This window comes from Gobius niger, assembly GCF_951799975.1.
Source record: "Gobius niger genome assembly, chromosome: 9".
Lineage (NCBI taxonomy): Eukaryota > Metazoa > Chordata > Actinopteri > Gobiiformes > Gobiidae > Gobius > Gobius niger.
In genome coordinates, this window is record NC_136860.1 from 20,650,627 (window position 1) to 20,671,371 (window position 20,745).

At 41.0% G+C, this 20,745-nt stretch overlaps 1 long non-coding RNA gene across 1 annotated transcript; it reads right to left on the reverse strand.

Moving 5' to 3' along the window:
* Positions 1-6,283: 6,283 nt before the first annotated feature.
* Positions 6,284-20,642, reverse strand: LOC306967438. The gene is made up of 5 exons (XR_013793191.1): positions 20,516-20,642; positions 19,697-19,783; positions 10,939-11,086; positions 8,887-8,985; positions 6,284-6,484 (listed from the first exon to the last, which is right to left on the reverse strand). It is a non-coding gene; the product is annotated as an uncharacterized lncRNA (long non-coding RNA).
* Between the last annotated feature and the right edge of the window lie 103 nt (positions 20,643-20,745).

Genomic DNA, 20,745 nt, shown 5'->3' on the forward strand with positions numbered 1-20,745 from the left:
AAAATAAAGTATTATCCAAAAAGAATAAAGTAGGCTGAAACTAGAGCCAGACTTTTTCTAAGACATATAGGGGCCACGGCCACTTTAGGTCTAGGAAGTCAATTTACCACCACATCAAAAGCAAGCAAAAGCCATTTTACAATTAAATATTTGTAAACAATGCTTATCATTGCTAGTAATACATTTACAAGCCATTTCGATTTGCCTCTATCCCCACTGTGATGGCTCTGAATGAGCAAATATCCTAAATTTAGTTTTTCCATAGTTGTTGCACAGTAACCCGTTCACAAACAACGTCAAACGTGGGAACAATTTGTCTGCTACAGTGACTCTTCTTCAGTTATCACATAATGTCAGACACACAAGATAAGTAAAGACACTTATTTCATCCCAATGTATATGTCTTCGCCAACCCAATACAATGATTCACCTATCCATGGAGCATCCCTGAGGTAGGATTGAAAGAAATCACACTTTGATATTTCTTTTAAGGGAGCACATGCAGAAAGTGAGAGGAGTCAAGCGAAGGTTATTGTGTATACACATTCTGCTATAGCCTAATGTGGACAATGGGGCGGAGATGGAAAAAAAACACACACTTGTTTACAGATAAACTGGTTTGGACAGGAAGCCAGTAAGGAGGAGCTCTGTGCTGTTAAGCAGGCATGTGGAGAGGCAGGGATGAGCCAGCAAAAACACCACAGTGACCACTGAGGAGACTGGGATGGTGTTAAGGCCGCATGCAAAATGTCATATAGCAATAAATTCAGCGAGTTAGAATCAAGAATGCAACCCGCTGCTTACAATAAATAGAAAAGTTTGGTTTTTGCTTCATGACAAGATATAAAGGTACATGGGAGTCTGCTGAAGTAGTGCCAAACAGTTGCCAGTGCAACCCTGGTGAATACTAGAGTTATCGTGCATTGTGTCACCATCACATGAGCACACACTGCCTTCCATTAGGCAGGAGATCCTTATGACTCACGAAAACACAAGTCACATGTCACTACACAAATGAACCATGCTACTCAGGCTGCTCTGCTATCCACACTAGGATTTTTTGCTGGGCCAAATGAAATCACATAATAAAGCATCTCTTTATGAGGAGGTTTGAGACAGCGTGGGGCTCTCTCTTGTGTGGACAGCATGAACAAGAGCAGCACTGTCATATTGCATGGCCACAGCGAGCCAGCCTGGTCCCAAAGTTGCATGGAGGGGTAGTTTTGGTTCAGTGTAATTTGATTTCATGTAAGATGGCGTGCATGCATGGTTGGCTGTTACACTCAGCTGCTTCTCATTCAAGGCAGAGTTTTTACGGATTTTTTTGTCTGTCTTCTTTTTCATGTGACTCAAAGGATGGCCTTCATACCACCTCCAGTGATGGGACTGCAGTGCCTCAACGATGGGAAATTGATATGATGGGAAATTGATCTAACATGCTTTCAACTGGATCAGCAAGTGAACATAGAAGGACACTTTGGGATTGAATGCATCACTTGAAGGGCAAAGAGTCAGGGTCACTAGATTAAAAGAATCAAAACATGAATGCTTTGCAAATGCAGACTTTTTTGGGGGCATAAATATCACCTTATCTAGTTACCAAGGACCTACTGAATACATTAACGCATTTGTAACTAACGGCCTATAAAGAACAGAGTGATAACAACAAGTTTGTCACACACTGTTAATGAAAAAATGCAAAGTTAGCACAAGAAGAACTCTTACACACAAGTATTGCAGAGTATGTATACTTTATTACTATGGCTCACTCCTTGGCCGTGGTCTTTAAAGAATACAATGAGGCCCAGTGAGAACACATGAGAGAAAGCCTGTCCATTGATGTCTCCTGGCTGCCCCTCCCCCTCTCTCTGAGACATCTGTAGCAGCTGCCCCCTTGTGCTCCTGTCAGCGGGACAGAGTGTGTGTTTGCATGTGTGTATGAACAAGTTGAGGTGGGGTTGGCTGAGAGGTTAGCATGGGGCGTATTATAACACCTCCCCCTTTAAAGGGTGCAACCCGCACACTTGTGGGACATCACATTTATCAATGGCTAATAGTCACAAGCAGGTCACCCTGAAAATACAACAGCAACCTCTGACCTCTTTTTAGCACAAGGTGGTCATGTCAGGCCTTCAGTGCCCTGCAGAAGTGCATATGCACACAAAAAGGGCCTAATGTCATTCAGTTAACTCAAAGTTTCTTTACTTTTCCTAATTAACCAAAAACACACTGTGTTACCATACTGTTGCCATTAAAAATAGAACATGTATTTTTTGCAGAGGGTAATAAAAGAATGGATTTGGATGAGGACCTAACCTATCTAAAGCTCATATTTACCTGCCTTTAGTCAACATCTCCATGGAGACGAGGTGGAGACGTCCCAGCTCCCAGTAAAGCTACAGTCAGGTCTTAGGAGAGGTGAGGCGCTCACAGCAAACACACATTTATTTGTTCATTTTTAGGTGATTCAACAATAAAAATATCTGTATTACAATAAACGCTTGTATTTATTATATTTAATGGGTGAAGTGTTTAGATTATGTTGAGATTTAGCCAAATGAAATGTAAATCTCATGCTTGGTTAATCTTAATCAATCTCAAATATAGCATTCAAGTAAATCAATACAAAACATATTTTTCCAAAATTTAATTTAATTAGCCTACTGGGAAAGGCATTTATTAAGAATAAAGACAATAGCGTATGCTTTAAAATGCCTGAAACATTTTTGCATTAAGAGAAAAGCATGTTTACCGATGACATCCAGGTGTGGATATAATGCCATTATAAAGCAAGCAAATGCAACTTTCATTTTCTGTTGTCTAATTCTCAATCTTAATTTCCCAATTAAAAGTATATAAGACTACTTTCACAAATGACACACACATTTCACAAGCTACTTTGTCTTTTGCATTTTTATAGGCTGCCTCTAATGGCTTGGCATCGCAGGTAGGACAATAAAGCAACCTATCGTCTCATGTAAGCTATAGCCTATACAATAGTAAGCTTAAGTTTGAGAAAAAACAAAACTTAATTGTCTTTATTGTCTCTTCTGGACTACAAAATGACAATTCCAGCGGAAGTCCCTCCCCTCATACTGCACTGTTGTACTTCGATGATGTAACCACTTTCCAAATATAGCGTGTTGCTGATCGCTGGGCTGCGCTTCGATTGGCCATAGCCGCTGTCGCTCGCCGCTCGTCGCCCCGCCCGTGTTATTATTGTAAACAGCCCGCCTCGCCACCGACTCTGTGGGTCGAGCCGAGTACTCCATCCAACCCTTTGTTCGCGCAGTGAAAACACCGACGCGACAAAGCAAGAGTGATAGTCCGCCCAAAACTGTGGCTGACACCTAAAAGAAAAGTTGAACACAATGTCCTACACTACCGCGTTTCACATTTGAGTTATGATGGTTGTGGTGTCGTGTCGAGGATCGTTTCTCGCGCAGTGGGACGTTCTCTCGACCGGCGACTGCTCCGTGCTGCCGCATGAATAACAATAATAAACCGAGCGACTTGTCAACGCTCCGCACTAATGTTTCGCTTCTCGCACACGTCCACGTACAAAAATTGACTCACCGACCAGAGTTTCAGAATGACAGATAGCCTAAGGACTCACAGACGCCAGCACACAAAGTTGTCATACAAAAGAGAACATCTACATCGACGGCATCACCCGACAATAATAAACAACTTGTGTTCTCGCTCGTGAGTTCGACAGCACGGACGCAAACAAAGCGACTTTCAACACTCCACCACTTCTTTACGATTACTACACAGCAAACTAACAACGAGGGCACAAACCAAACTTACAAAGACTCTACTGACTTAAATGGCACTTGGGCTACAGACTGGTGTTTTCTTGTGCATCTTCCTCTGTGTGAATGTGTCGCGACTCACCAGGGGCAGCCGGTCTGCGAGTGACAACCTCCCTTCCTCGACAAAATTCAGCCCACGGTAAGTTGACAACGAGCTTCCATCCATTCTCTTCCGAGTAAGTGCAGTTTCAGCAAAGCTTCAAGGAAGTTGTTTCTTTTGTTCCACTGTTTTTCTGGTTGCGTCAATGTAGCGAAGGGGGAGGCGGAGCGGTGGAGAGGAGGAAAACACATCAGAGCGCAGCGTAAAGCCACCACGTATAGTTCACACGGCTGTCCATTAACGGGCTGAAAGGAGAGCACCTCATCCAAATCCGCGTTAAAGTCGGACCAGCTCACGTGTCTGCATCGCCTTTAAGTGGGAAGCGGCACTATCTGTCCGCGCGCTCCGTGCGTGCGCAAGGCGCATTTGCACGGTCCAAGTAGGTTTGGGTAGTTACAAAAGAGTTGACAACAAGGCGTGCATCCGACTATTCGCTTCTTCTACACCAAAACTTTTCAACGACCACTAATGACATTCATTTTTGAGAATATAACTTCACCACGGCAAGTAGCCTAACGTGTTCCTATGCTTTGCCGAGGAGTTCAGTTTGCCCCCTTTCCTTAATATGTGACTGAGACGTCTAAACACTTTCCCATCACCTCGTCGACAGGTGTAGATGAAAAAAAAAATCTACTGATAGGTTTAGGGAACGCAACAAGTCGTGTAGAACGAATCAGACTTGAGAAGGTGGACGCACTCTTGATATAGCAATGCCTACACTTGGAAGCGAGCTGAGTTAACAGGGCTGAGACGGCTTACTATGCAGAAATAGGATCATCTTGGTTCATCGGATGAAAAGGTGATCTCCTTGTTTCCCTCACGCTGTTACAGTTGCATTGCATCAGGAAGCGGCTATAGTGTCAATGAAGTCACCACCAAGCGCATATCCTGATTCCATCCTTGTTCACGCCATCTAAAAAGCATGTGGCAGAGGTCACTGCGTAATGATCACGCTGTTCTTTTGTAGATGTCCTTCAAAAGCTAAGAACTGTCACTGAAAGTGTAAAAAAGCATCAGAAGATTGCCTCAAATGGTGAAAAATCAAAGCATGTTATTTTTTTGAGAAACAGACTATTCATTTTAACCGCTCAAATATCCTTTCCATGCGCGCTCACCTTTACAAATAGCTGTATGTGCGTGAACAACATTACTCACGTTTAAACTGCTCTGACATGCCATCTTTATACGGTCGTTATGGGTAAATAAGAAGCTCGAAAACTGGCACAGGTGCAATTCCAAAGTCAAGACGTTCGAGGAGCGAAGAATTCAAGTTTAGCACACTTTCAAAACATTTAAAATCACCTTTGTTTGAAAAATGTATTTGATTTTCAAAACACTTCCCCTATACAAGTCATGGCCAATGATTTCATGCTTGGATATAGTCAGTGCAGTGTCTGGGAACAGTGTGCACAAGGTGTTTACGCACAACCTTGATGATGCTCCATTGCGTTACACTAATTTGAAATGGGTTATCCTCATTTTAAGTTAATTTTTATCTCTAGAATTTCGCAGAAAACACTTTGAATACAACGCCTGTCGCGCAAATGTGTCATTTTTATCAGTGCGTAACAGTAGCCTCTTTGAATTGTGCCACGTTAAAGATCTTAAAATGTTGTATTGTGAGAGTCACGCGTACAGTTTTGTAGCTTGCGGGAGTATTTGAATATTCGCCCGATGTGTGGGCCGGTGCACAGTCAGAATGCAAAGACCACACAGTAATCAAGCGCAATAATGTGATAGGCACGGTTCATTCTTTAACTGTCACCAAACAAAGCGTGAATTTACCAGAGTTATGCGCAAGTTCAAAATATTTCTTTAATTGTTGGACTATTGGAATTGTAAAATTTGAAGTGTTTTGTGTCGTAGTTTACTCGACAATAGAAGGAAAGTGCGCATGGCTCTCCCTTGGTCAAATTGCGCAAAACGTAAAGACAATTAACAAATCATTGTACACAATTTGAAAATCAGTTAATTTATAAAATCTGTTGGAAATGAATTCACGTTGCATTCTACTAAGTAGAATAACATGATCAGCACTGCTTTTTTGTTCTTGTACAGTGATTTCCATAAATACATGTACCAAAAACGTCACAATGAAATAAGATAAGAACAAATATATGTCATATCTTTATTTTCCTGAGATATTTACAATATGAGCAGTACTGAAAGGTCATATTGTGTGGGAGGACTGTGTATGAGTCAAAACGGAAAAAAAAAACCTACCCTCAGTATCATTTTGTGTTTCTAATGCGGCAACTGATGCACTGACACAATCACAATATGGTATTGATCATATTAATGTGAAATGTGTTTTGTTTAGACAAAAGTTGTTGACATGCCGTAACAATCTTACAATTAAAAAATAACTTCATGAACTTAGCAACAGTTTCAGCTTGAATGGAAAAGCACATGAAAGCTATTGTCTGAGTGAATAGTGTATCTTTACAGGCCCGCAGAGGGGAGGTAGTGGCTGAGGCCTGTCCCTGCAGCACCCTGTGTCCACTGCTGAAGTAGGTCAACTGAGGGCGCCGATGGTTGTTGAGTTGGAACGATGCTGCCCTATCAAACCCTGCAGGAGAGAGAGAATCAAGAGAAGAAATCTCTGTCATTGATTGAGGGATAATTAAAGCTTTGAGTTCAGTGGACAGAAGGCAATGAACCCTTTCCTCGACCCCACCAATTACACTTTTAGTGGGCAAGTCTACCATATTCTTGGTAGTTGACGAGTAGGATGGGCAAACAATTAATCAGGGAGACCTTTAGATTCAAGTTGGACTCCATCTTCATCTGTCAAAGATAATTTTGTTTTGTCACATTACAGTAAAATACATTTTCATGAGGAGCATAACATTTTTATTAAGTGTCTGTGTTATTTATTCATCAATTTCTGCTGTTTGTCACATTTCATAGTCTCATGGAGCGATGGGGGTCATTATATATTACAGTTAAGGAACTATTTTCAATAACAAAGTAATAGTTTTTGTATCAACTAGTTATGGTCAATGATTTAACATTCACATTTGCACAAAAACGCAGTAGATTTGGTGATTAGTGCTGACACAAGAGGTGCAAGTGTCTCATGTTGGTAGGACCAGTAATTAAGCCGACATTAAACATAAACAGAACCAAAGCATTTGCGTCAAAACATTTTTGTAGCAAATCTTTCCATAGAATGTTTCCATCACAATCTCACAACACACACACTGATCCCAAAGGGTGCTTAGAAATCATGGGAAAACATCTACTGATTCGCATTCATTAATGTAGTAACACAAATGGTCACGTACTGTCCATCCTTTGTTTTAGCATGCAAAGCGGCATCCTGGGTATACATGCGTAAGCAGAAGTGTGAGGTTGTTATCTACTGACCAGTTTAAGGTTATGTAATAGCAGTAACTGACACAGGCTGACAGGAAGTCAGACACACAGCCCTCGCTCACAAAAGGTGTCCCATATTTACCCAGGGCTGATGGGCTGCTGTCTATAGGGACACCAAGTGTTCCTGTGATAACTTCAATGCCCTGTCCTACTGAGCGCTCCACCACAATGGGAATCTACAAGTAACACTGCGGCCCGAGCCAAACACAGAAAAAAACAGAGCACAAAGGCTAATGACCACTGCATATGCCCCTCTTTTCTATGGTACAAAGGCTTACATTACAGCAGAGTCAACCTGAAGAGCCGGATGGAGCCAACAGCCGCAAAATTTCCTATTTTCTATCTGTATGAAATTTAGCATGCCCAATGTGTGCTGAAATGATAAAAAGAACACGCCTGAGAGGGCAAGAAGTGCAAAAGGAAGTGGCCAAAACTATAATTTTTGGAGAGCTCCAGATATTGAGGCCTATGACTAAGCTCAGAGGAGAGTAGGTGTGCTGTGCCCAAGCTGCAGCAAAAGAGAGGGAAGACAGAACGGCGGGAAGAATGGATGGTGACTAGGCACATACCACATACATACCAAAAATAGATGTGTTGTTAAATACTTGTAATACAAATAAAACGGACCATAGAAGTTAATTTACATTGTTTGTAGGAAGACATAATATATTACAGTATTTATAGTATAAAAGTATAAAAGTTGTAATGTGAAAAAGATGAAAAATGCAAACTAAATATAGAAATAGTTATGGTTGGTGGCCACATAGAGATAAATGAAACAGCGGTTCTGCATAAAATAATAACATTTAAAGTGGTTGTCTGTGGAAATCTAATTTAGTGTTTTACATTTACCTACAAACACAAATAAGCTGTGTATGATCTGTCTATGACAAAGGACAATATTTTTTTTAAAGTCACATCAGTGTAATTTTTTTTTTTTTTACATTGATGAACTTCATTGTACCTCTAACATTATGGCACAGCACTGCGTTTTTACCGATATTTAAATATATGCTCAAAGAAAAACAAAAAGAGTGCCTATGTGATTCACTTGAGTATTTTTTATTCTAAGAAGACTTTTTAACTAATATGCATGCTCACACCCTCTTATCGCACCATCCGAGCCAGCGCACCATCACTCCCTTCCCTCTGTCCCACACGACATGCCTCTGTATTTAGACTGTTGACTCAGTTGAACACTAACAGCAGTGTGTGATAAGGAAGATTGAATCATCATGTTAAAACACCACAGCTTTCATCCGTCAATATGCTCCACTGCAAGGAGTGATTTTGGTCTTTCAGGACGGAGGAGTAGCCATGATGACCGCTATTGCATTGATATCACTACAGCGCTGTTTGTTAGGTGAAATGGCCTCATCATGGTCATCACAGCTCTGGATAATCAGAGGTGTATTTATCTGTCAGGATGCTGCCCATAGGTGTTTCAGACTGCAGGCACGCTGAGCGCACCGTGTGGAGCACAGCACAGCCAAGTGGACAACAATGGAAGCACGCTGGGACACGTGTGAGAATCTGTGTATGACATGTGTTACAGTGTTAGACATGAAGACTTTGTTGACATTAAATATGTACCAGGTATATAGTAGTGCTTGTATTAGCGTTCCCGCTGGTATTGATTCTCTCCAGCTGCCCGCTGACTTCACTCATGTAGACCTCCTGCAACCAGAGCACCTGAAAAAGCACACAAAGAAGTAATAGGACATTTGAGCACATCAGATACAATAGTAACTACAAAAAGATATACATGATCTGTGGCAATAAAACACAAATTATACTGGGATGTGCTTCCACACCCAGACATGTACAGTAAGTAGGAAAAAAACAGGAATTTGGTCAACAAAAACAAAACAAAAAAAGGATTTTATTGTTTATTGCATATTGCAGATAACAATATTAACAGTAAATGAATGAATATTATCAATACAGCACCTGGATTATAGGTTTTGAAACTGTGACTGCAGGACAAACCTATTCTGCATAATACAAGACCAACTGACAAACAGATCATTAAAGCCTAGAGTGAAACAAAAGAACTCAAAATGTCTACGTAGGTTTCCTCCTCTACTCTGGTTTCCCCTACCACTAAAAACATGTACAATAGGTGAATCTTCCAGCCAGGTGATTCGGACCATCAGCCTGGCTCCCCATCTGGAGGTGGGTCCCTGGGCGCGGCACCGCCTTACGGGTTGCCCCAGCGGCATCGAAGGATGGGTTAAGAAGAAAATGAGACCGGAGAGTCCAAACTACACTACACTACAGACAAAACCAAGTGAACTCCCAGGTTTTAAACCACTTCTACAGCAAAAAACACCCAGGCTGGATCTCACAACAAAGGCTCCCTAAGTAAAAGCAGTGGACCGGGACCATATAGTGAATAGTAAATGAAAGAATGACAGATCTCAGTCATCGCCTCTTTAACAGCTCCTCACTCGCCCAGTCTTTACAACTCTTTCCTTCTCTCTCTCTTTAACTCGCTGGAGGATGCTAACCCATCAGGTCCCTTGGCTCCTCTCCACAGGATGATGTCATTCTGAATGACATCACCATGCAGTGTGTGTGCATGTGTGTGCTTTCTTCTCCCGCTGCCTTCCCTCCACTGCTCTCCTCGGAGGGGAAGGTGCTGCTTGACACTCTGCCGCGATACCCACAACCTTTGGCCAAAGTGCCGTGTTAGCACATAGCACTCAGAGAGAATGGGAGAGCTATAGGAGCATTACGGCTGGAGATTGCCTTTGTCTTGAAAGTGGTGTGATTGGAAAAGTAAAGGTGTGGTAAGTAGCATAAGAAAGGGAACTGTTGAAAATGGATCAAGTTAGTTTTACATAGCAAGTAACTCCACACCACACAAACACACTGCTCTGCCATTTTACAGGTTTCAGACACACAGGTGGAGAAGGTCTGCAGTTTTATTTTGTCTGCAACATTATTAAGTGTAATATACTGTAGATTGAGGCAGCCAAGTGCATGTCTTTGTGCAAATCAAAAGCCTGAATGAATGAGATTGTTGTTCCAGGAAGGCAGTTTAACAAAACAAAACAAAATGTGTGAATGGTGGCATATGTGAATGGATAGGATTTGACAATGAAAGAAAAAAAAAAAACTATATATAAAGTATATGGCTAATTTTCTTAAAGTCTGGTAATCCAGTCTTTAATAAATAAAAAAAAAACGTTTGTGCATAAGTGGGGGATAACAAATTGACAATGCAGCGGTGATAAACTTACTTACTGCTAATTGCCATATTGTCAAATCTAGTGCACTGACTAATTGAGTAGAGAGATATTCTCACTCTGGTCTTTCATGTGAGCCTCAGAGCAGCAGAGGTACTCAGCTGAACACGCCTGGGCTTTATGAAGCACATTGGCATGGCTTGAGCCCATGATGTCATCCTGTTGAACGGGCCGGCAATATGGGGATCAGCGAGTCTATGGAATATATCGAGGGCATATGTGTTGAGGATCTTGCACTGCACTTGTGTTATATTGCCAAAAAGGTTAGATTGCACGTCTATTTTATTTCTTGAATTGAACAAAATTAATTCCAGAAATGCTTTTTTTTTATGTGTGTGTGAGAGCAGTGTATTGGAAACGTTATTATCAGTTGGGTTGTGGTCATGGAGCTTACCCGTCTGTCTCATGAGCAGAGGCCAGAACCCCGTCACCTCCACCTGCTCAGGCCTCAGAGGAGACCAGCCAGAAATTCAGATCATCCCGGAAGAAGGCAGAGACTCTCCAGATTGTAGTCAACCGGGGACCTTGGTATCAGGCCAAATCTATAGCGAATATAGAATGTGTAAGTAAAAAAGGGCTTACACCCTGATTGTGTTAATACTAAATTAATGAGAACAGAGCACAATAGGTTATGTCATCACACTAATAAAACCAAGTTATAAAATGTTAGTGGTGCAACAGCAACTGGAACCAAATGGTGATTGTTATACTAGTACTTCTCGAAAGAGCAGTAGTATCCATAGTAGTGGGGGGGAAAAAATGCATTGCGGTTGTAATACCAGCAGATTTTCTTCTGTAACACTGTATGTAAATTAAACATATAATCCTTTTTAGTTTATTCTCGTTTGTTATTGCTACATATTGGAATTTCCACTTCACTGTGTCGACTCTTGCACAATGTGTCAATACTTTTAGGTTTCAGTTTTAAGCTGACAGTTGAACTTCCGTAATAAAAATAAGTGAGAAAACCAGCTGAAAGGCTAATGGTTGAACATATTGTGGAACACTGTTCTGTCCTCAGCGCTGTGAGTTCAAATCCCGGTCTTGACAATTTGTTGTGATGGCCCCTAGCTTGGGGGACCGTCTCATTGATTGTGTGCTAAAACTACCATCTTTTTTTGAGGTGACAAAGGATTCGCCAACAGCTCCACACCGTGGGCTGCTCTTCTATAGCTCTACTCCACCAGTCCATGGAGATGCCACACTGCGCCGGCAAATTTGCACATTTTATCGATTGTTAATTTTTAAAACTAATGCTCAAAACGAATGAAACGAATGAAAAGCTTACGAGTGGAGTTGCACCCCTGCCTTGCGTGCACCTGTTGTCCTGTACGGAGTGCGCAGCCCTCTCTCTCTCGAGCAGGAGGTGAGGCACTAAGACTTTCCACCCGTGTGTGAACGCAAAAGAAAATGACAGAGGAAATGTTAAAAGCAATAAAAGAAGGAGGAGACACCAAGGCCTGTTTTATGAATGTGCGTCTCACATAAACGACTCCTCTTAAAAACCCCTTCAGCCCCTCTCTGCCCCTAAAGCCCACAGACGACCCCCCCCCCGTCCCTGGCCTTGACTGTCACCCTGACGTTGACATGCTTGGGTCATTTCATCTGATGGGATCTCCAGGGAGGAATTAGCATGTGCAAAAGAAAGGTCCACAGTTTTAAAAGCTCAGTGTTTCCAATTTGCTACCACATGTTTCAAATTAGCCACGTATTTACTAAGGTCAGGAGTTGGGCACGGAGCCCGTAGAGAAGTGCGCACATGGGAAGAAGAGGGGTGAGGTGGTGGAGCAGCAAAGGGTTAAGTACAAGTAGAAAGATGTGTTTCATAACTGATGGATGCTGTATACCGTGGATACAAATATGCTCCCTTAAAATCACTGGATGAATACATAAAGAAAAGTTTTAATTGTAGAAGACATAGAAAACTGTATTTTTCTAACAATAAGAGTTAACATGCGTCCAAGTAAGTGGGAAAAGGGTGAACAGGGTGTTTTGTTTTACAATGGCCAGAAAAAGAAAGAATAGGACTAAAGGATTTATCATAATTATAAGTGAACACGATTATCATGACCAAAGGTCATGATAATCGTCATGTCCACCTCAAAACATGCTCCGGTTCTGTAAGGAAAATCACCATAAAGCCCATAAAAAGACTTAAAAAAATAAAATAAAATAAAATAAAAAAAGGACTGTAGAGCTCTGTAGGAGAGAGCTTTTACCCTTGAATTCGACGATCTTATGAGACCTTGATACCTCACCTCTTTCCAAACTTTACACAAAAAAAATGTGTAAGATAAATCCATCTCAACTTTCCCGTAAGATAACAGATGCATTACTACGAGCCAGAAAATACACTTTTCAGTTTTTGGTGACCAACCAAAACAAACAACACTAAATTAACACTTAGGTTTATTTTAGCCTGTTAAAAATAGTCATGACGAGAATTTATTTTAAGTCCAGTAAGTGGCCTTTTCTGTGCAGAATAAGAAAAGCTGCCTTGTCAAAAACCGCTTACAAACTAATTATTGGTCATTTTCAGTTCTGGAGTCTTGCACCGTTCTCAAGCCAAATGATCCTTATTGCATCTGTGGTGTGTTTGTGTTATCACAACTCTGGGTGAGGCTGGTGGATTTTATGTGTGGGCACCAGTAAAAGTGTGTAAGTGTGTGCGCATGTGCAGCCTAAAAGCATTTAGGTGGGAACGAGAGAGGGTCTGCAGTGATCGGGGATGACATCATTGTCCATGATGTCATCTACAGGGTGACTTTGGCACACATGATCTTTTGGGTGAGGTCACGTTTTCACGTCTAAATCACAGTAATTGACAAGGCAGCGGCGGGCCACGTTGTGGAGTAAAACACAAATCTGCAAAAGGCAGATTACGGGCCAAATTAGAATGATAGGCGGATTGGCATCAACTTGTTTTACAGGTGAGTGGGCAGAAGACAAAGAAATCATGATTAATGAGCCGGCAGACACAGACTATTCCTAGCTATAATTGTGATGCAAAAACAAATGTGCACTTGATTCTTTGTCATTACTTTTATGTGAGTCTGTCAGTCATTAAATGTGGGGGTTGAATGTTGAAAGCAAGAATTCCTGCGCTGTGTAAGAAGTGTGGAAAATGACATTTTTAGCTGAGTTGTGTTAGAAAAAGCCTGCATCCAATAATGTCACTGCAAAAAAGGAAGAGACATGATTTTCCAATTGCCAATTTTACACATTTTACATTATTTCACCGACGTCACCAAACACTTCAAACAGTTTATTAAATTCTACAAAAACAGTGATTTATAAAGAATAATGAAACATAGCAGTTGTATCTCTATGTTTAATCGGCAAACTCCAGCGGATATTGGGCCAACGGGCTAATTCCCTCACAGTCTCCCATGCAGGTGCTAACCAGGCCCAACCCGGCTTAGTTTCTGAGAACAGACATTCACAAGGCCACGAATAACTGCAGAGTAAAAAGGATTGGACTAGCACACTGCTGCTGCAAAAATCGGAGCGGTTTTCATATTGAGAAAATGATCTTTGACAAAGTTGGACCAGTTTTGTGTGTTGCTTGGCCTGCCTCAATAATAAATAAACATACATAGTGTTGGTGTTGCTTTGGAAATAGCATTATTGTCATTATTTAGGTGGCAACAACTGTGAATTAAAAACCACAAAACGACATGCTACTTTAAAAAGTACATGCATATGGTATACCACTCTACAGAGCCCCATAAAGCTTGGAAAAAGTAACACTTAAGAAGTAGTCACGGACCACAACAACCCCATCTGGAAATAAGCTCCTCAACTTGAACAAGTCACTGGGAACTGCTTAAACTGATTCACGGCATGCACATGTTACTCATCTGGTGAGTGGCTGCTCATTGTCTGGGCGTCTTGAGACAATAGTGGGTTTAGTGAAGTCAGATTCCTCATTTGTTTGTTTCACGTACGGCCATTTCTACCTACAGGTTATAAACATAGACCTTTCAGTCTGCATCATTCACTTTATCAGGGGCAGAAAAACACACACGGTGCACACGAGTCGCTTCAGGCAGCCCATCCATTCTCATTAGTACCCTCTCACAGCCGGCTGACGGTAAACTGAGCGTATGCCAAAGTCATAAACTTATACACTCCTCCCGCCATTACCTCATAATCATGATATCACACAAGTGTCTCATAATGATGACATCACACGGCCAGATTCACAGGCTTGGCTATTTGATTGCATTAGACTTGCCTGGTTCATTCCAAAAAGCCAAGGACAAATCGCCGACTGAAAGACTGGAGCAGTGAGTAATCGCTAAGGCTACTAAAGAAATGAAAACCTCTGGGTCAAGCGTTTTGGGAGAGGTTCAAGCTCATGGTCAAACTGTGAGGTCATGGTTTTGGCAGCTGATCTGAATGAGAAAATCAGTCACAACCTGAATCACATAAATTCCACTTTACTCATTGGAATCTTTTACTCCCTTTTTCTATAAATCTCACCATTGGCTGACTTTAGTGAGACCATACATTATGAATATGAATGTGTTAAAATCACTCTAAAAGGGCGCTTTGGGTCAATGGGAATCAACAGATCAAAGCCATTGAGTTTGGTGGAAAATGACAGTTCTGACATTGAAGCAAAGATCAGTCTTACAAACAATTTTATTAAAACGCTTTATATTAATTTTATAAGACACGTGGTCAATTCATCTTGTGAGGTCAGTCCGAGGACCGGCATACGCCCATCCACTCTCAATCAACGTGCTGTCACTCCTTATCATTTTTAAAAGAAAGTAAAGAAGTACTCGGAAAATACACCAGAGAGTACTCTTATATCTAGAAGCAATTTGATAGAAAAAGAAGAAGTCTTCATTTTAAAGGCAATTTAAGCCCTACAGTAAAAAGGCTTAATCGTTTGCCCATCAGAGAGGTTTGCGGAGCAGAGACATTAGGCAAGGCAAGGCAAGTTTATTTGTAGAGCACAATAATACACAAGGCAATTCAAAGTGCTTCACAGTTATTGCAGTGATTGTCGGCCACATTATTGGACAATTTCGCTGATATGGAAAATGTCAGTCCTGGACAGTGGACATGTGAGATGTCATTAAACATGTGGTTTGTCTGAAATTCAATCATCATGTATTTTAAAGACAGCTACAAATAGATTTCTGCTTTTCTGATGCATGGGCTATGCAATGTTCCCACGTGATTTCCGCCTGGACAGTAACATTGGCAGTGTCCTTCCTTCCTTCTTTTTTCACAATTAGCATCGTCCCACACAAATGAAGCGACAGCTCACGCTTTTGTAAAAATGTTAGGGCATGACCGGAGCAGGTTAAAAACATTACGTGAGAAGGAGGAATCCCCCGTGTTCATAACGGAGGGATAAAAATCAAAGCTAGTGCAAAGTTTTGAATGAGCCTGCACAAAAAAAGGCAGAAAATGGTTAAAAAAAAAAGGTACATTTTATTGAGTTGTTCACATTTTCTATTGTAATTATTTAACACTAGCCTTTGGCTCACAAGATAAAAGCCTTACGATCACTAGCGTTTCCTTTGGGGCAGGATTCACAGCGAACTGACTGTCCATTAGTAACTCGCTGTCCTTTACTCAATCCTGGGCTATCTCTGCTGCTATTCGTGAATGTAAAAGATGGGGAGAGGAAGTACAGTGCCAATCGTATTGTCCAGGAAGAAATTAAGTGGGGACTGTGCATATAGCCCATTGGCCATGTGTGTAATTGATTACATGTTTACCTTAAATCTGTGATAAATAAATGAATATTTATACATAAATGAAGCAGCGCCTGATAAATTAGGATAATAAATGTCTTTAAAACGTGGAATGGAGAGAGTAGGTTACTGTATAACCATGAACATTGTAAAATATGCTTGAGTTATAGCCCAATTAAGAGATTAAAAACTAATCATTACAATGAATAATTGATATTCAGTATTCCCGACTCCCTTAATGTCAATATTGGTAATGGCACCTTAAAATTTCACATAGGTTGGACTCTAAAGTTGATTTTATTATATGTTTTTTGCATGCCCTTCCTGTGTTTAGGTCCATCTTCAACCTGAAACATGCACTGTAACACACACCAACATCAAAACAGTATTTGACCAAGAACCTGATACTGCGCAGAGGTGTCAAATTCAAAAGAGAAATAACGGAGACAATAAAGTACATCTTAACCTCAATGTAACTCTGCAAAACATTTAAAGTCAAAATGATAACTTATTAATCCAGCTGCACACACACGACTGATGAATGCCCAAATATTACAGTATAAGACGCAACTCTTGCCTAATTTAGACTCACAAGTTAGAACAATGCCTATTCATGCAGAACACCGACCACTACAATGAGCGCTCTCATTGTCCCACCATAACTCTTTGGCAGGGATCTCCTGGCGTAAACCCGCCCGAGTGGGACTATGAGGTTTCATAAACAAACAAACAAACAAACCAACAAACTTCATACACAGACATATCCTAATTACAGCTTAAAACTTGCACTCGGCAGTCTCTAATTTCTGTGTGAGGGAAGAGACTGGTGGAGCCAACGGTCGGGAGATATAATTACCACATCATCTCTGGTTCTGGCTAAGACTGAAGGAGAGAGAGTGAGAGAGAGGGAGGGAGGGAGGGGACACAGAAACGTAAGCCCAGTAAACAATAATTAGGGTTGGGGATGGTGCATTGAGGCATTTTGACTTGGCGGGAAAATGTAAAGTGGACGACAAAAGTATGACTCAAAAAAGTATGAGTAGACTTCGTACTTTTTGCCTCCCAAAGAAGTCATTCTATTTTAACACTGAATAATTGGAATTTGCATTTTCATTTTGATGATACAGAATCAATGCTCGAGTTCAAAGAAGACACAACAGTACAACAGGCAAGACAAAACAACAAGATCACACTACTACCATTCCCAGCTGCTGAGGTTGACAGATGCGACTGTTACTGATAGTGCTACTGCAAAAAGGTACCACAGCTACTGTATATCTGCTAATAACACTCTAGGGCAAGGTCTACAATCACAGACATTTTACAAAATAATCTATCTGTGCATCATGATTTGATTTGATTTATCTGTTTTTACCACATTAACTATGCTGTCTCAAGATTTCTTGATTGAGCACACTGACAGAATTATTTTTCTGTCTTTCATCAAAAACACATTACAACACTACTTACGCCAAGAAACGAGTTGCTGCTATCTTTCGATTCTGGTAAGGCTTTGGGTGCATCAGTTCTCCTCATCAGTCTACAACAGTTCTCATGTCATGGCAAAGGAAGACAAGTCGGCATGAAAACCAAGTTAATCTATTGCAACACATAAAACACTTTGCAGTTTGAATTTGTTATAAAATGCAAAATACTTCAGGATTTTTTTGACACAGGACCTCATAGTTGTCCGGTGTGATTTTTTTTTGTACTAATGCAGTCCTTATATTTGAAGAGTTTAGTGGTGCTAGGCTAGTGCATGTCTATGGTAACTAGTAGCCTGCATTAAAAACAGTCTGAACAGTGCACCTGAGGCAAATCACTTATGACACCAGACTACCCATATAAATGTCTGTGTTGACTGAATAATTTTGGATAAATAACCATTTTGCATTTAAAATAAATTATATTTGAGCAGCATCAGCTTCCTGGTTGTAAGCTACGCAGCGGCGGAGTGATCTGCTACGTCACCGGATATACAGTAGTTTGTTTACCTGTGGCTGGTATTACTACACGTGGAATTCACAAAGGAGCTTTTTACAAATTAGATATGGCGACTTTTGGAGGGCTACCTGATGATTTTGAAGAGGTTTTTAATGCAGGCTACTAGATACCATAGACATGCACTAGCCTAGCACTAGCCTAGCACCACTAAACTCTTCAAATATAAGGACTGCATGAATTAAAAAAAAAAAAATCTCCAGAAATCAACAACACTCTAGACTAGGAAATGAGGCCATATGTCTAAAATCCTGAAATATCCCTTTAAGCATTCAATAAGCCTATAAAGCAGACACCATGATAAAACAATTCAGCATCAGCCATTATAACAGACTCATTTACTGTTTTAATACTATTTAGCATAAATGTTTAAAGAAATGCTCTTGAAAATGGTTGCGTGATCCACTTTTGAATCCAGAACCACCAGCTGAGAACCACAACAATGCTCCAGCCAGGTGCTCCTGGCGAAAGGGATGAAGAAACCCACAAGTGCAGATTTTTTACACGGCAACCAAGAAATACATGTGCTGCTATAAAAACAACTCAACTCTTTGCCAAATGCAAATACATGTCATCAATTGCCAGCTCCTTTCTTCCTCAGACCATATTGTTGCTTATAAACAGCGCTAGTGCCAGACATGCTCATTGACTACGATGACTTTGGCTTTGACAACTGGCATGTGTTGACAGCTTTATGTACAGAATCTAAACGCCTTGTACATACAATGTTTGCCAACAATGCAAGCTATCAAATAAAAAGGAGGGATAGCAAACCATAGAAATACTAACTGAATCACTATCTTTGTTGTGCCAGGCCAATGAGAAAAAAAACAACATTAATTTGCCTATACAGTGAATTATTAATAAACACAGAGACTCGGCACTAAGCACTCTCCAGTCTTAAGCATTAGGAATGTGACTTGCTGTAAAAAGCCTCGATATTACGGTCATCCCCATGTTGCACATTGAAGGAAAGAGGAAATACCAGTGCAGCGGCGAGGCCTCACACAGCTCAGTGATGCTGGGAATGAGGAGTCACCGCCATGTGGGGTGGGGGAACCAGACCTTACGGGAAGACCAAAACATCTCCCTGGTGAGGTGCAAGATGGACTTTACTTTTAACTGCTTGTGTGAGATACAGCTTAAAAAAACAGTGACAAACATGCTCGAGTGGAGAACATTTGCGTTCCCGACATTCCTCCCTCTGCACTTCCAGGCAGCGTGAGGCTCAGAGCTGTGACGTCACATGGAGGGCTTCCTCTATCTTCCACACACCCGCTCCCTCGTACAGTCCCACCCATATTTGGAAGAGAGAGGAAGGGAATCCCAGATGATGACTCAAAGGCTTCTGCTGCCAAGGGGAATTCTCTCCACATCTGTTTTTATGCAGCCGATGTGTGTGTGTGTGTGTTCGTTCACTGATGTGTACATTACCTCTTCAAGCTGATGATGACAATGGCTTTTCCATATGAAGCGCATTCAAAAAGGCAATGTGGCTTCAACAGCTGTGAGAGTCTGCCTCTATGGAGAAAAAGAAGTGCACAAATGACGCTGGTGTTCTAATAATAGCCTGATTTGCAAGGCAGCCGTGACAGTTAAAAGTCTACGGCACTGAATACGTTTACCCAAATCGAGCCTTTTATGAGATTTTTTTTTTTTAACGAAAATAAGAACTTGACAACTGTTGCTTTTATTACTTATGAACCTTTTATACATTTATCAATTGCCAAATGTTGATGTTGTTTTCAGATTCTATAAACCACAACTACAATTGCCTAAAACATTACATTAACTTTCAAAATCAAGAGTTCAGTCACTATTTACACAACTAATAAATACTACTATAATTACTTCAGTTATTGCTTTCGTTACAACCATTAGGAACTTTGCCACACAAGTCGTCAAATATAAAAAATAGAGGTTCCCAATCTCATTGCCCAGGACGTCTATACTACTCTATTTTACTTGTTTATGAGTGCCCGAACAACCTGGAAGAGACATAGGGACAGCACAACACAGCCCTACATGGTTTGGGACTCAAACCCGCGACATTCTTGTAGTGAAGTTTTGCGGCTGCTGATAAAAATATACTAATCTTTTGGAGGGTGTAGCACAGGGGAATGGAGAGCTTAGGAGAGAGAAGAAAGAACAGACAATGGTAGTGATTCTCTTTGTAGATGTACAAGCGATGGGGATTTTTGTAAAAAAAAGATGCAAGGCGATTGAACTTTTTTGCTTAAATTTAGCCTTTACTTTGTTCTGGTCTGGTTGCTGGTGACAGAGGACTGGCTCTCCAAGGGTTGTCTCTGGTCCAATGTATCAGAAAGGCCGCTGTTGTTCCCCCTGTCAGTCAGAAACGCAGACATTCCCCCAAGCAGCCTAAAAAAGAAAGAGCGCTTTCATAGAATATTCTGTTTAGCTGCACATGTTCTGTTGTGTCATGATACTCCCGAGAGCAATAAAACAAGTCATTCAACAGACAT